Genomic DNA, 15,950 nt, shown 5'->3' on the forward strand with positions numbered 1-15,950 from the left:
TTAATGGTTCTGTAACATCTTACTCCACAGATAGACAGTAACTGCACTAGTGGGGGTGAGGATTTAATAATATGGGGAACTGTTGAACCACTGTGTTGTATATCTGAAACCAACATAAGATTGTATATCAATAATATTTTAATTAAAAACAAAAGAGTGCCTCATGAATCAGGAGATAAGTTGTCCAAAAAGCTGGTCCCTTGGTCTGGACCCTGCCTTGACAGCTGTTCCCTTCTGGGTTCAATGTTAACCTTTACCTATTTCCACCCCACACCTGATCCCAGCTATCAATGCCCAAATGGCCTGGCTCTTTGTATGGCCATCAGTACAACTGTCTCCTTTGGATCATTTTCCCATTCACACTTAATGCTCAGCCCTGGGCAGAAGCTTCTGGCTCCATCCATGTGGCCTGCCCAACAGTGCCCCAGTCAAGGGACCTTCACCTCTCAGAGCTTTGGGCTCTTCTTCTGTAAAACAGGAACATTACTATCTAGTTCCCAGGGTTCTGGGGGGGGCTGTGAAAATGCTTGGCAGCAGGGGCAGTCACAGTCGGCTCCCTTCCCCTGACGGTATATGAGAACACAGACCAAACAAACTGTGACAGACCCTCACTAGGCCTGAGCCCTGGGCCATGGAATCATAAACTCCACATTTCAGTCTTTCCTAGAACCCCACAAAATTCCCCCAAGAAACCCCCCATGACTTCCTAAGAGGTCACAGTTTCCATTCTATGACTTGTTCCCCTTAGCTGATAATTCGCTTAGGAGGTGCAATGAACAAAATCAAAGGCAGCTGAAAGAAGACAACAAGCAGAAAAATTTAACTCAATTATCAACTGAGCACTGAGATGCTCAAACTTAACTCCCCCCTCCTCATCTGGGAGGCAGGAGCTACCCAGACTCCTGTGTTTCTACAAAAAATTTAATATAAGCATAAATAAATGTAATGTATCATTTCAAAATGAACCAATATGGACAGCATACTCTATTCACAACATGATTTTCTAGTTAAATAACTACATAATTTTCCCTTTGCCCTTCTGAGTTCTTGGCTGGGACCCCTGTAATACAAACAGAATGTATTAAAGTGTATACCTCCTTTACACATGGGAGAGTCCCAGGAAAAGTGAGTCACTCTCCAAGATGGCCCAGGCCACCACCTTAAATATCTTCTCTAGAGACAAAAAGAAAGATGTTGCAGGTAGGGGCAATTCATGGCAGGTGAGTGGAGGAGATGTCTGTTAAACACAAGTTACCCTGTTGTGCAGATACATCTCTCAGGTGAAAAAGGTATCTCTGCCAACAACTCTTGTCCTGGTACAGGCCCCCTTTCCAGTGTAAATTTCCTTTATATAAGTAGACTTCCTCTACAAAAGGCTAATTTCTGTTATCCTTCACTGCTTCTCTGGTGTCTGTAGTTTTTCAAAATAATCCTTTTGCCAAAGAAGTGTATTTTGTGTGGCATATTCTGTCACCCTTCAATAGCTAAGTGCAGGGCTCACCAAGGTACCTTGGTGCCTGGCTCTGTGTGGTCCACCCTACTGTCCTTCCTCATGTGGAGGCTGCACAATCCTCTCTCCTCCACCTTCTTGCTCCCCCTCTCTGTGCATCTCTACTCATAACGGGAAGTGTTTGCAGCCACAGGGATTTGACTTTACCCATCCCATCAAGGGCGATCACAGAAAAAAGCCAGGGAAGTGGGAGCTGGCACGAGCCAAGGGACAGAACATGAACAGCAGAGCAAGTGTAGAGATTTCTACCATGCACAGAGCAAGCAAGGCCTGGTGTCTGAATTTGGCTTCAGGGTGCTTTAGAGATGGAGAGGCTCTGATGCAGGGCACTTTGACGTGAGCAACTGGAGGCTCACTTGATGCAGGGATCCAATCAAGGGGTAAGACTCCAATCTGCAGACGAATGATCCTTGAAAATCCCTCCCATACCCCAGCAAATACGGAAAAGGCAGCTGGGTACAACACCTGGGAGGAGAACTCCAGAGCCAGCAGGCATGGGTGCCATTCCCACAGAGACTGTGGGAGCACGGAGAGGAAGAGGGAGAGGGAGAGGGGGAAAGGGAAAGAGGAAGTGAGTATACGTATGTGTGTTCCTGTGGCTCAGAACACAGCCTGCTGCACAGTCACTGCTCAATAAATGTTAGGTGGTGTTATTTTAAGCCTAACCCAGCCAGGACTGTCCTTCAGCAGTGGGGGCAGAACAACCTCCAAGTGGTTGTTTACAGTGAGAGTTGTGATGTGTGAAAATGCAAGTCCCCAACTCCCCAGCCTCAGATAAGACTCAGAGAGGCCTTGGACATCTGGAAAAAGGGCTAGACACAGGTTAAAACGATGATTCTTCTTATTTGCTTTTTTTAGCAGCAAAGTACAAGAAATTTACAAACATCTCTTTGAAAGTGGACAAAATCCAGCAGGTAATAGCTAGTAAAGAAAAATGAACTATGGCCTTCCCATTGTGAGTTCTGTCATCTGATGTTCTCTTCGGGGTGGTATGTATGCTTAATGACCATGAAAGTGAAAGATGTGTAAAGGATGCCAGAGGGCTCTGGAGACCCTGCTGGCTCATCTCATGCCACTCCTGGCCCACTTACTGTAAGGTCCTGAGTCCTTACCATGGGATGAACTGCCCCTTTGAGCATGAGTGAGGCAGGTCAGAGAGCTCCGTGTCCTAAGCCCCCTACTTTCTCCTTGTTTCCTGAGTGTTTCCACATACTGACATGGCTCATGGGCACTTGGGGTCCTTCCACCCAGACTCCAACCTTACAGGGGTCACAGGATCCTTCAAACCCTCTCCCTAAGGGCAGCCTCTGTTTCCAAGCTGCCTGTTCCCCCTTGGCCATCTCACTGGGCATCAGATCTGAACTTTGACCAGTGCCATACAAGCCACCCATCCAGAATGAAACCCTTCGGCTCCAGGCCCCTCTATTCCCAGCCTCAGCTTGCGAGAGCCCAGTCCCACAGCAGATGGCCCCAGTTATACCAGTGCTTCAAGGAGCCACTGAGAGGGCTGTGGAAACCAAATACAACTCATCAGCGTGGTGTTTCGGCCTGTGGTTCCAAGAAGATTCTCAAAGTACAAAACGGATATAAAAAGGCTAGGGAAAAAAGTCACTCATTGTATTGCAAACAATTTGGAGACATTTAAAAATTCTGAATGTTGTAACCCACCCCTTACTCCTTTTCTCCCTGAAAACCATGCCCAGCAGGGTTGCTCTGTCCCGCCCTAACCTACAGGCCCTGCATCTGGCATCCTCAGCTCAGCTACAACATAATTCTTAAACAAGGACAGTCTTCAAGGGCACTTGGAGGCCATGAGGCAGAAACAGCTTCCTGGCTCAAACAGATTCTTTTTAAACCACAAGAGCAAAGCAAAACATGTGCCCCCACTCAACATCATTCAGAGCAGCCTGGCATGCCGTTTTAAAGAGCAGATATCTCTAGGTTGTTGATTCATTTTATCCCACCTCATCCACCTCCAACCCTACTCCCCACCCCATCCCTCTATATACCTCTTCGGAAAAACAACAGGCACATGAATCTTAAAGCTGTACTAACTACTGCCAGTGGTCAAGACTTTATTTTGAAAATAGTAAGATTATGGATTATGATACTGGCAATAGAAAAGGTAAACCATTAATACTTGATATTTGTTTCTGGAAGTATTTTTGCATAGTAAAACAACAAAGCCTGCAGAGGTGAAGTCCCCAGTTTTATGGACATGTGCAGACTTCTCTTCCAGATGTTCCACAGAAAAGTCCCCTGCATTCAGAAACATCAAGAAACCCCCTTTTGTGTACTGCAGTTACATCTGAGCATGGGTGCCTTAACTATGGGAGCTATCACTTTCCTTGTTTTTCACTGCAGGAAGCTAAAAACCTCATGGTATGTGTGTGTGTACGTATATATATATATATATATACGTACACACACTCAAATCGCACATGTTGCCACCATCAAACAACAATATAATGTTGCTACTTAAGCTTGCTAGCCTACCACACCAATTGGGCTTTGGATTCACCACATTATTTCAAATTAGCCAAACTGTCATACTTAAAGGTCACTACACACATTTCTGTTACAGCTGACCCCAAACCAGTGCTTAAATGACCACTGCTTTTAAAGACAGCATACTACATGAACCTTATACTCTTTTTTCTAAATACAGTGATTCTCAATCAGGGGTGATTGTGTCCCCAGAGGACACTTAGCAATGTCTAGAGACATTCTGCATTGTGACAACTAGGGAGGGTGCTACTGGCACCTAGTGGGTGGCGGCCAGGGATGCAGATGAACATACTACAGGGCATGGGACTCCCCCTCACTCTCTCTCACATCCGCCCCCCCAAAGAATCATCCAGCCCTAAGGTCAGTGGTGCTGAGGTTGAGAAACCCTGATCTAGTGAGCTGTGCTGCATGTGACAAGTAGAAAAACCTACTTTACACCATACACACTTTTATTCATGCCACATCAATACAGAGCTGTAAGAAAAAACCTAGGAAAGGATAAATATAGAATAAACATGATTCCCATTTGGGCAGCTTTGCTAAAACCGGTAGCAATTTGTAGTAATATCCACCATATTTTAAAAATTCTTCAGAAAAAGAGAATCAATAAATTTTGTATAGGTGTTTCACAGCATCAATAGGCATAATTTGTTCTAGGTGAGACTGACTAAATGCATTAATAGTAGTGGTAAGGGTTTTATAAGAATCATTATAGAACAAACTGCCCCAGTGGCACCTTCCTGGATGGCAGCGCAGTGAAACCATGGTGCACATTTGCAATGGAGGTAGAGACAAAGTGCTGCCGTTGGGACCTGGGGCAAGAAGGCTTACCCAGTCAGGCCACCCCTCAATGGGCCACCCCAGGGAGGGCAAACACACTTCACCTGCCTTTACAGGGCTTTTACAGGCCCTACTGGGCAAAGAAGTTCCCTCCTAAGGACATTAGTACAAATTATTCCCTTAATCATAATTCTTGCTGATGGAAACAATTCATGTTGTGTTTTACTACAAATATCCTGTCTACTTAGCCGGGGCACAGGGAAAGAGGGGGAGAAGAGAGATGGATGGAAGCAGCCTTGATTCCTGCAAAATACAATAAGCATTTGAAAACTGGGTTTACTTCATTTGATCAGCACTAAAAGGAAGTCTTATGTATTTGATCAGGGTTATTAAAAATACAGCATTCCCCTTTGGGCACTTCTTACCACAAAGAATCAGTGAAATGTAGGTTGCCTCCCGACTGCAGCCACTGCGTCCCTTTTTATAGTAACAGGAAGGACGTCTGTGTTACCAAGGCAACCTGAGGTTTCAGTTATCAATAAAGCACCCAGTACTTTCAATGAGCACAGTAGCAATCTTCTGAGGTTTCAGAATTAGAGTTCTTTGCTCCGGACAGGGCATGACGATGCTCCCACACACAACATAGCCGAGATGGTCACTAGATGTCAGACACAAAGACAAAGAGCAGGTACTGGGGTAAAACACTTTCTGAAGTTCTTCTCCAAGTGATTGTTTAAGCTGGTAACAAGCCATGTGGTCCAATTTCATCTAAGGCCTTCACTCTAGGCAGAGAGGAGTACACAAGGAACATGTAAAAGCTAAAGGTAATTCAAATACAGGGGACCCTGAGGAATAGCCTGGCCCTTCTCAGAGGCTTCTCCCCACCGTCCTTTCACCCTGCCCCTCACACTGTGAAGACCCACCCTGCACCCAATCCTATCCTCACAGGCCACCCAGATAGGTCCAGGACCTGGCCCGTGAAAACCCTGTTCCCCCATTCAGCTACACAGTGAATGAATAATCCAATTGAGAGGTCATTAGAATCTGAACCAGAATGGAATGGAAGAGAAAGACTGAATTGTAGCCCAGAGAGGTAGATGCTACACCAACAGGCAACTGAACAGAGGTGGGGAGAAAAGAGCCAAAGGGAACCTGAGGTTCTGTGCACTGGCAGCAGCTGGGAGAAGGGTAGTTAGCACCGCTGCAGAAATAGGGAAGTAGCCTTGGGCACTTGGTGGGAAGTTAATGAGTTAAGTTTGATTGTTAAGGAAATTTAGGGAGCTTGGAAAATATCTAAATGGGAGATTCTGCCAATAGCCAGTTTAGAGACTAATGGTAATAATGATGGAAACAATAATAAATGACGGTGATAACCAACATCAATTGTGCTGTGCCCTGTCCTAAATGCTTTGCATGTCTAAAACTCATTTAATTTTCCCAACAAATCTATGAGGTAGGTAAGTACTATTACTGTCCCCATTTTCCAGGTTGGGAAACTGAGAAGTTGAACACTGTCTGAGGTCACACAACTGGTTAACAGCAGAGGCAAGGTGCAAACTCAGGCAGTCTGACTCTAGCACTACAGACTGGGGGACTGGTGGGTGATAGCTGCCTTAGGTGGAGGCAAGGCCTTGACTGCAGAGGAAAATATATTCCACGTTCAGAAGAGGAACCTACAACATGTACTGACGTCTGGGTTTCTAACTCATCTAAGGAAAGGACTTTCAGAACCCACCCCAGACAATAAAACTTCACAAATCCAGCCCTGTTCTGTATTTTCAGAGATTCCAATATTTTAGACACATGTGACTATTGCTGAGCAAAATATCTGAAATAATTTTACCTCTCTGTGAACTGTCATGGTCTAATAACTCACAACCAAACAGCCAGTCCAGGCTCAAAAATACATAGACAGATCAACTCAAGGATTTAAGATCAAGATTCTTTTAACTTATGGATTTAACAACAAATTTCTACATGTTAAGGCTCCTATAAATATCCAATGTATTACTATGTGACAGAAATATACTAAAAATAATTTGTGTAAAAACAGTTCTGTGCTTTGAAGTCATATCACAGGGTCTGTCGCCCAATAAGGAGCCACTTTTAGCCGAGTCTAAGCGTTGCTGCTGTACGGCTGGTCCAACACAAGCCTGGGACTCTTTCCAAACTGTCGGTAGCTACAGGTATTTTAAATAAGTAGTATAGGATTAACTGTAAAGAGGAAAAGGGAACATTTAGGGATGATGGAAGTGTTCTAAAACTTGATTGTGGAGGTAGCTGCACAACTACATAAACTCAAACTACTCAGAATGGGTGAACTTTACAGTATGTAAATTATACCTCAAGAAAGCTGTAATAGAAAGGGAGGGAGGACTAAGGTAAGATGCAAGGAAAAGAAATAGAAAAGCAAGCACAGATACAGAAGGGCAGGCATTGTTTTGTAAAAACCATTTCAGCTACATGGATATATACTTAATATGTTTCTAACTGTGTTAGTTACCATGATCCAAAAAAACCAGAAAGCTTCTGCCCCAAGGGAATGACATCTAGGGGAATGCCTGCAAGCTTGATAGGAATCCCCTGGGGATCTTGTCCTACTCAGTAGGTGTGGGGCAAGGTGAAAGTGTGCATTTTGAATAAGCTCCTGGGTGATGCTGATGTTGCTGGTCTGGGGACCCCACTTTGAGTAGCAAGGAGCTGCAGTACAAATTGAGGCTGAGCTAGCAGGTACACACATACTTAAGATGTGTACACACATCATTGTTGGAAGGATCCTTAGAAAAATCTAGTAGTGTTTCCCGAATAGACGTGATCATGAGAACCTTCTAGGGGTACTACTAAAAATAGAGATTCCTGTAATCAAGACAGTATGCTACTGGCATAAAGGCAGACACACAGATCAATAGGACACAACAGAGAGTCCAGAAATAGACTCAAACATACGTGAGCAACTGAATATTCAACAAAGGCATCAAGGTAATGTAATGGGAAAAGAATAATTTTTTCAACAAATGGTGCTGAAACAACTGGACATCCATATGAAAAAAAAGAACCTGGGTCTATACCTCACTTCATATATAAAAACTAACTCAGAATGGACCTATAAAACTTTTAGAAGAAAACATAGGAGAAAATCAATATGACTTTCGGGAAGGTAAGGATTTCTCAGAACATAAAAAGCTCAAACTATTAAAAAAATTGATAAATAAAACTTCATTATAATTTGAATCTGCTCCTCAAAAGACACCATTAAGAAAATGAAAAGGCAACCAGCCAAGGAGAAAATATCCACAATACAGATATCTGACAGAGAACTAGTAACCAAAAGAAAAGATTATTTTTCTAAAAACACTTTAACCTAACACAAAAATGCTATTGACCAATCTTACCTCCAAATAAAGATGTAAAATTCTGGAGCAAAATATAAGCAAATAAAAAATTCTTACAGCTAAATAAGCAAACAACTCAATTTAAAAAATGGTCAAAAAAAGAAAAAAAAATTGCCAAAAAGATGTGAACAGACACTTCATGCCAAGAAGCACATGAAAAGAGGCTTAGTATCTTAAAGTATCAGGGAAATGCAAAGTAAAATCACAATGAGATGTCATTATACAACCGGTAGAATGGCAAAATATTTTTTAAACCTCACAAAAAAAACTGACCATACCAAGTGCTGACAAGGGTACAAAGCAACTAGAATTCTCCTGCACTGCAAGTGAGAATGAACACCAGCATAACCACTTGTGGAAAAAGTTTGGCAGATTCTTTCCAGTTAAAGCATACATTTATTATATAAATCAGCAATCTCACTCCTACGGATTTAGCCAAGAGAAATGCATACACGTGCCCACAGAGTGGTCTGCATATGAATGTTCACAGCATCTCTGTCCATAATTGCCAAAAACTGGAAATAAATCAACTGTCCATTAGCAAAAGAAGAGCTAAAATGGCCATACAGCAAAAACACTGTAGCATATCCTCAGCAAGGAGTTTTCCTCAGCAAGGAGCATTCCTCAGCAATAAAAGGAATGAATTACTGATACACACACATGGATGAATCTCAAAAACATATTGAGTGAAAAGAAAGCAGAGAGGAGAGTACATGTCTATGATTCCATTTATACAGAATGTTAAAATTTGTAAAACTTACCTATAGTCCCAGAAAACACATCAGTGGTTGCCTGGAGCTAGGAATGGGGAGTGTCTGCAAAGTGCGGAGATGGGAATGTGTGGTGGTGGTTCCTGAAGTATACACATCTGTCAAAGCACATCTCTCAGTACACTTAAAAGTGGATGCACTTTCTTGTATGTATGTACATAAACTATATATATACTCAGTTAATTTAAAACATGCAGATTCCTAAACTCCTCAGTCCTTGTGAACTGCACCTCCTAGGAGGAGGCAGAGAACCTGAATTTCTAACAAGCAGACGCAATGGCTATTAGGATCAGACAAGTGAGGGAAATACGGTATTAGTCTGCTTCACAGGAGCAGAAAATGGAGGCCCAGTGAGAGAAGTGCTTATGAAGGTCCTAAATAAATTAGGTAGCAAGTGCCCCTGCTCAGAGGAATGAGTATACAGCAAAATGTAGGGTAGACAGGGCAGAATGCGGGGTGGTGGGGCGGGGGTGGAACAGCATCCATGACAGGGTCTGTCTGCTTCATCCAAACAGCATTTAGCAGGCAATAATAAAAAGCAGCAAATAAATTATTTCCATTTAAGGCAGTAAGAGACCAGTTCACATTAATAAATCATTAAACTATCATTTTGTCTACATCTCAACCTGTTTCTCAGATACGTCCCTGGATCTGACAGTTTAAAGAGAACCATTTCCCAGGGAATTCTGCCCTTCTGTCACACTGAGTTCCTGCCTCTTGTTTGAAGGAGCCAGGGTCTCCCTCACCTCCAGGCCTTTGCACAAACTATGGACCCTGCCTGGAACACCTTCCCCCCGTACCCTAGCCACACATGCTGACTACTGTCAGATGAATGGCTCTTCCTCCAGGAAGCATTCCCTGCTCTAATCTGGTATCCCAAGAGAGGGCATTCTATGTGTACCCATAGTCCCTGTCCCTCCTCATCATTGCTGTTGTGATACTGTAGCTCTACCATGCCCTTTTATCTTGTCTACGACTGTTTGCCCAGCACTTGGCTCAGAGGCTGGTCCCAGAACAGGCTCTCAGGAAATATTTGTTGCCTGAAAACCTCAAATGTCATTCCATCTATATATCTGTGAGACCCTTAAGTCTGGTATCTGCTCCATCAGCCTCTACTTATTGGATAAAAGAAATCTTTTCCTCAGAGGAAACAAATACCCATACCTCCTGATTCAGTAGGGCTGGGGTGGGACCCATGAATTTGCATTTCTGACAAGCTTCCAGTTACCAGTCATGTTACCAGTCCATGGACCACACTTTGAGAAGCCCAGGCTTAAACCACAAAGACATCTGTGATCTCATTTATCAAGAGGTATTTAGGAAAAGAGTCTCGGAGTTCCTTCAGCAGTTCTAAGATGAAAGACCCAAAATCTTTTTGCTTTTCTGCTCAACCATCCTCAGTGGTCTCCCCTCATGATTATAAGATGACTGCCACAGCTCCAGCATCACATTCTTACAGGACAGCAAGAAAAGTAGAATGAAAAGGATAAGAGCCAAAACAGGGAGGAAGAAGCTTCCTCCTCATGCTCACTTCTCTTTGATCCCAGAAAGACCCCTAGTCGTCTTCCCCTTAAGCCTCCTTGGCTGGTACTGGGTCACATGGCTACAAGAGAGGCCAGGAGAATGATAAATACATGACAAAGGGGAATGGAATCACCAAGAATGACTTAGGCTTGAAGTGACTCTCAGCCTGGCCCATTTCTGTCTGCCCCAATATCTGAGCTCTGTAAGAAGGGAATAATGGATGGTAGGCAGTCAACAGCTGGCCCCACCATTCATGCTCTTGTGTGGATGCCCCATTGCCAGTCAGTAAGAAAGTGTCCCCAAACAAAGCCTGCACCAGTATGCTACTAAAAACCAATCTGGCTCTATGCACTAGCTCTTTAACAAACTTAAACAAACAGCTCTCTTGGCCTCCTTTCTCCTTGTAAAATGAGGTTAGTTCTGCCTTTGCCACAAGGTTGGGTGGGGGTGGGGGGGTGGAGAACTAAATAAAAGAATACGTTTGTCCACTTTGTATCTTTACCAGATTGAGTTCTGGAAAGTTAGGGACTGTGTTGGTTCTATCACACATCACAGGTTGGCACAATAAACATTTGTGGAGTGAACCAAGAGCTTCGTTTAAGCCCCCATCCTTAGACTCTGTCAAGGCTGTTAAGAGAATACCTTCTGGGCCTTTCACACTGAAGGAGCTGCTGCTGAAACAGAAACTAGAAGGAAGTAAGAGCTAAAACAGATAACAAGTGGAAAAGACAAGCTGCTGCCAGTGAAGAGCATCCCAGGGGGGTTCCAGCCAGGCTCACATTTAGATGGGACCTTCAAAAGACACTGCCATGGAGAAGTGGGGATACAAGTCAACAATCTCCCCCACAAAACATGCTGCAGGATTGACAACCAGGCTGAGTCTGTCTTTCCTGCCTACCTTGACTGACTGGCAGTGACTGGTTGGAGCATGGCACTGGAAGGATACTGAGGCCACTTCAGGTGATAACTTGAGTCCAGCATGGGGCAGCTGGGATAGGGGATAATTAGCACATGTGTCACACATGCTTTGCTATCCCTGGATGAAAGGATGGAGGGATGTTTATTTTGACCAAAAGAAACTGGCTGGCCTGATTTTTGTGCTCATTTGAAGGTACCACTAAGCAAACTCACCAGTTTTTTCCAGGCCTAGAATGGCTACTCAACAGCTCTGACCCATGAAAGGTAGCGTGCTGCATGCTTTAGAAGTATTTTTCCTAATCCTTAATATTTTACTGACAGGAAACTGAGGTCCTTAAAGATTTTTTTCCCAAGACAATACTGAGTTCAGGGGCTGAGGCTCTATCTGAAGATGTCTCTGGGAGGCACTCTAACACCCTGTCCCTGCCTCAGCCTCCTGGAGACGGCTGAGCCTGCCTCAGACTCCAGCGAACTCAGATCTAGAGCCAGCTCAACAGTGGTTGGTTCTCCCCGACTAAAACTGATACAGGACTTCAAATGTCAGAATGCTCACCATTTTCTGTTTTAGGAAATAAATAAATAAACTTCCAAAGTTCCTCTTCAAACAGTAGTTTATTCTATTTCTCTCAGCCAAAGTACACTCTGGAACACAGGAAGCACAGGACAGATCTTGATCTAAGAGTACACTGTGCTTTTCCCTCACGTAGCTCAGAAAATTCTCCAGAAAGGGCCTATTGGTATTTGTTCTGTCCACAGCAATATGGAGATGGCCTAGAATGGGCGATATATAGCATGCCAGGGAACAAACACTGATGATGTCTTTTTAACACCAAAAACAATTAGAGGTTCATTACATCAAGTAAGACTCTAATTACTCCTTTGTGTCAGTTATTTGTTTTGAGCAAGATGGCTTGCCTTGATTACAGCTACCAGTGGCCAACAGTAAATGATAAATGTTTTGATTTTCCCACAAGATATTACAGTATCTACAATTCCCAGCAAGGACCTAAGCTTAGCCAAATCTTTCCTGCATTGAAGTTTATTAATCAACACAGTGTTTTATGAAAGCTATTTCATACAATGTATTGTTCTAAAGAGAGATGAATACAACATGGATGCCACCTAGCCTCTGCTGCCCCCGCATTAACTGCGGAGCTCCAGGCATGACTGTAACACCAGCAGGGCTCCGATTCCAGTCACAAGGCTCTGGCTTCCTCACAGAACCTAACCTGGAGCCTCATACAGAGCAGGCACACAGTAAAAGATGGCCCCTTAACACCAGCTAACATTTACTGAGCTCTTACTCTTGGCCAGGCGCTATATTAAGTACTTTGCATACACTGTCTTATTTAAATCTCACAACAACCTCATGTAGTTGGATTCATTACTCTCCCCCTCCATAGAGGAGAGGAGGCTTCCAGAAAGGTGAAGTGACTTGCTCAAGGTCACCTAGGTAGTGAAAGGAGCAAACCAGGATTCAAACCCAGGGCATCTGGCTACAAAAGCAAGCAAAGTGCTACACTAATGAATAAGTACTTATGCACAAGTGCACCAATACTTTCTCATTGCCAGTAACAGTGAATGGCATACTTCATACTAATATCTGCAAATTTGGAAGCTGCTCTATTAGTGACTATTAAATACGGTTTCTGTTAGAGAAGTTACAGACTTTATACATCTACAAACTGCATTTGACTTCCATCCCAGCAGTCACATAGGATATCTGATCAATCCCAGGGCAGCTTCTGCCCCAGGGGCTGTCAACGACCTAGCTCTTGAGGTCCCTGAAGCCCAGCCAGTAAAAAGAAAGCTGGCCTCAGAGTGACATAATGAAGGCAGATGACTGAGAAGGGTGCTTCAGGGCTCAACAGTGACTATCTTTCCATCCTTGCTCTTTTGGATGAATTCCTGCAGTTGTGCCTATTAACCAATCCATCCACTTTGAGAGTTATTTAAGGAAGGTTTATAGTTAATCCACTAATATCAGAAGAGTTAGGAAAAAAAGAAACAAGGGGCAAATGACAAGAACTCAACAGGGAGGGAAAGAATAGTAAGTGGCTTACACTATCATTTGGGCAGGGGAGCAAATCCCTGTTAAACAAGGATGAAAAAGTTGGCTCTAAATCTGTAGACAGGGTAGATTAGTGGCTAGCTGCCTAGGGCTGGGGGCTGGGAACAAACAGGAATGACTGCTGATGGGTCTGGGGTTTCCTTTTGGGGTGATGAAAATGTTCTGGAATTGACTGTGGTATTAACTGTACATTGCACAACTCTATGAATATGTTAAAAATGCTGAATTGAATACTTTGAATGAGTCAACTGTAAAGTATACAAAAAGGAAAGAAAAGAAAGCTGGCCAAGTATCAGAAGACCAAAATAAAACCATCCCTAAGGCATAAAATATTAAAACCACAAAATATATCATAAGAACGAGAAAAAATCAGAGCACCCTGGTATGTATGGATGGCATATAATAACAAAACTGGATGAGTTTTATTATTTGCTTCAAAGCAGTACAATCCAAAATCTAAAAATCAAATATTGAAGGCATTTATTATAAATGATCTGTTTTATGTTTGGAAGCACAAGTAGTTGCAGAATTTGGGATCAAAACCAGAGAAGGAACAGAACCCGTCCCAAGACAGGGAAGGACAGCTGACAAAGCAAACACTGGAGGTGCAGTAAAGCAGGAAGAAGCCACGTAAAGGCCTGTCTGATCCTACAGAACCAGGCTTCCAGAGCATTTCTGAGGAGTGTGACCCATTTGTGAGGTTCTTCAACATTCTATTCCATAAAACAAGGCCTCCTAAGTAACTGAAAATATGTCAGGTAACAGGGGAACCTTTCTGAATTTCGGTCTGAAAGCCTCGCAGTGGGCAGGGTATTCTTGCTAAAGACTGAACACATTTCAAGGATTTCTTCCGAATATCCTTCCCTTTTAAAAGAGTCTCAAACTAATCCTGGAAGCTCCCTTCCTTACAAGCTGTCTCAAGATTTTCTCTCTCCCCCTCTGGTTCCTAAGAGGCTATAAAAATCTGACTAGTAGGGATGATTGCACAGCCTTGTGAATATACTCAAAAGCACTGAACTGTATACTTTACAAGGGTGAAATTTACGTTATGTGAATTATCTCAATAATAATTTTTAAACTGTTAAAAAAATCAAGACCAAACATAGTTACCACATGACCCAGCATTTCTACTCCTAGATATATCCTCCAAAGAACCGAAAGCAGGAACCAAAATAGATACTTATATACCCATGTCCACAGCAACATTATTCACAATAGCCAAAGGTGAAAGCAACACCAAGTGTCCACTGACAGACAAATGGATAAACAAAATGTGGTCCCTCTATACAATGGAACATTATTCAGCTTTAAAAAAGAATGAAATTCTTACATATGCCACATCATGGATGAACATGGAGGACATTATGCTAAGTGAAATCAGTCAGTCACAAAAGAATAAACAGGGTATGATTCCATTTGCATGAGGCACTTAGGATAGGCAAATGCACAGAAACAGAAGGTAAAATATTGGTTGCCAGGTACTAGGGAAAAGGGATAACGGGGAGTTACTGTTTAATGGGTACAGAGTTTCTGTTTGGGATGATGAAATAGATAGTAGTGATGGTTACACAATACTGTGAATGCATTTAATGACAATCATACATTTTAAAATGATAAAGCTTGTTACATATATTTTACTGCAATAAACCATTAAAAAAACATCATGGCCCACTCACCTAAGAATCCACACTTGGTATCTGCTTGAGTAATAAGGAGGCACAAAAAAGCTTCGGAAAGTGAACACCATCTTTGTATTACAAGTATGAGGTCAAAATGCTTTAACTGCTGTAGACAAGTTACAGTTGATTAGGCAGTTTTAATGCTTGTAATACATCCAACTTGGTCAATTGGAAGAAGGATCAAAACCATCACAGCATGGGCAAACATCTATGTTTTTCTTTCTCTATTAAGCATCCTACAGCTATAACATAACCCTCTAGACCAGCACTGGCCCATGGAACTTTCTGCAATGTTGGGACTGTTGTGTATCTGTATTGTTCAATACAGTAGCCACTAGCCACAGGGTGCTACTGAGCACTTAAAATGTGGCCAGTACTACTGAGAAACTGAATTTTTTTATTTTACTTAATTTTAATTAATTTAAATGGCCACATGTGGCAACTGGCTACCATACTGGCCAGCACAGAATCTAAAATCCTAAACTTAAAAGCTTACAGGCATGCCATGACACTCTCTTGTCTTGCCAAACACCACATGCAGTTTCTACAGTTCTATAAAGTCAGACGATCTTCTCTTGAGCTCTGGGCCAATTTGTGGGGCAAAACATCTAGCAGTGGGTAGCAAAGAGGGGTAAATGGGCAAAAAATAAGAGTGTTCCTCTATTCTCTTGTGTTCTCTGTGGAAAAATGCTTGCACAAAATGGGAAGAGAAAGCTCACCTAGTACAATGAGAAACAGGACTCAGGATGAGACTCTGCATATCTCTAGGAAGAGGAAAAGGAATGCCACTGACTGTTT

General features: G+C 42.8%; 1 protein-coding gene across 7 annotated transcripts in view; it reads right to left on the bottom strand.

Moving 5' to 3' along the window:
• Positions 1-15,950, bottom strand: part of MAP7D2 (MAP7 domain containing 2) — a 116,071-nt gene that overhangs the window by 73,531 nt on the left and 26,590 nt on the right. The window lies entirely within an intron of this gene.

The sequence above is a fragment of the Manis javanica genome, chromosome X, assembly GCF_040802235.1.
Source record: "Manis javanica isolate MJ-LG chromosome X, MJ_LKY, whole genome shotgun sequence".
NCBI classification, from domain to species: domain Eukaryota; kingdom Metazoa; phylum Chordata; class Mammalia; order Pholidota; family Manidae; genus Manis; species Manis javanica.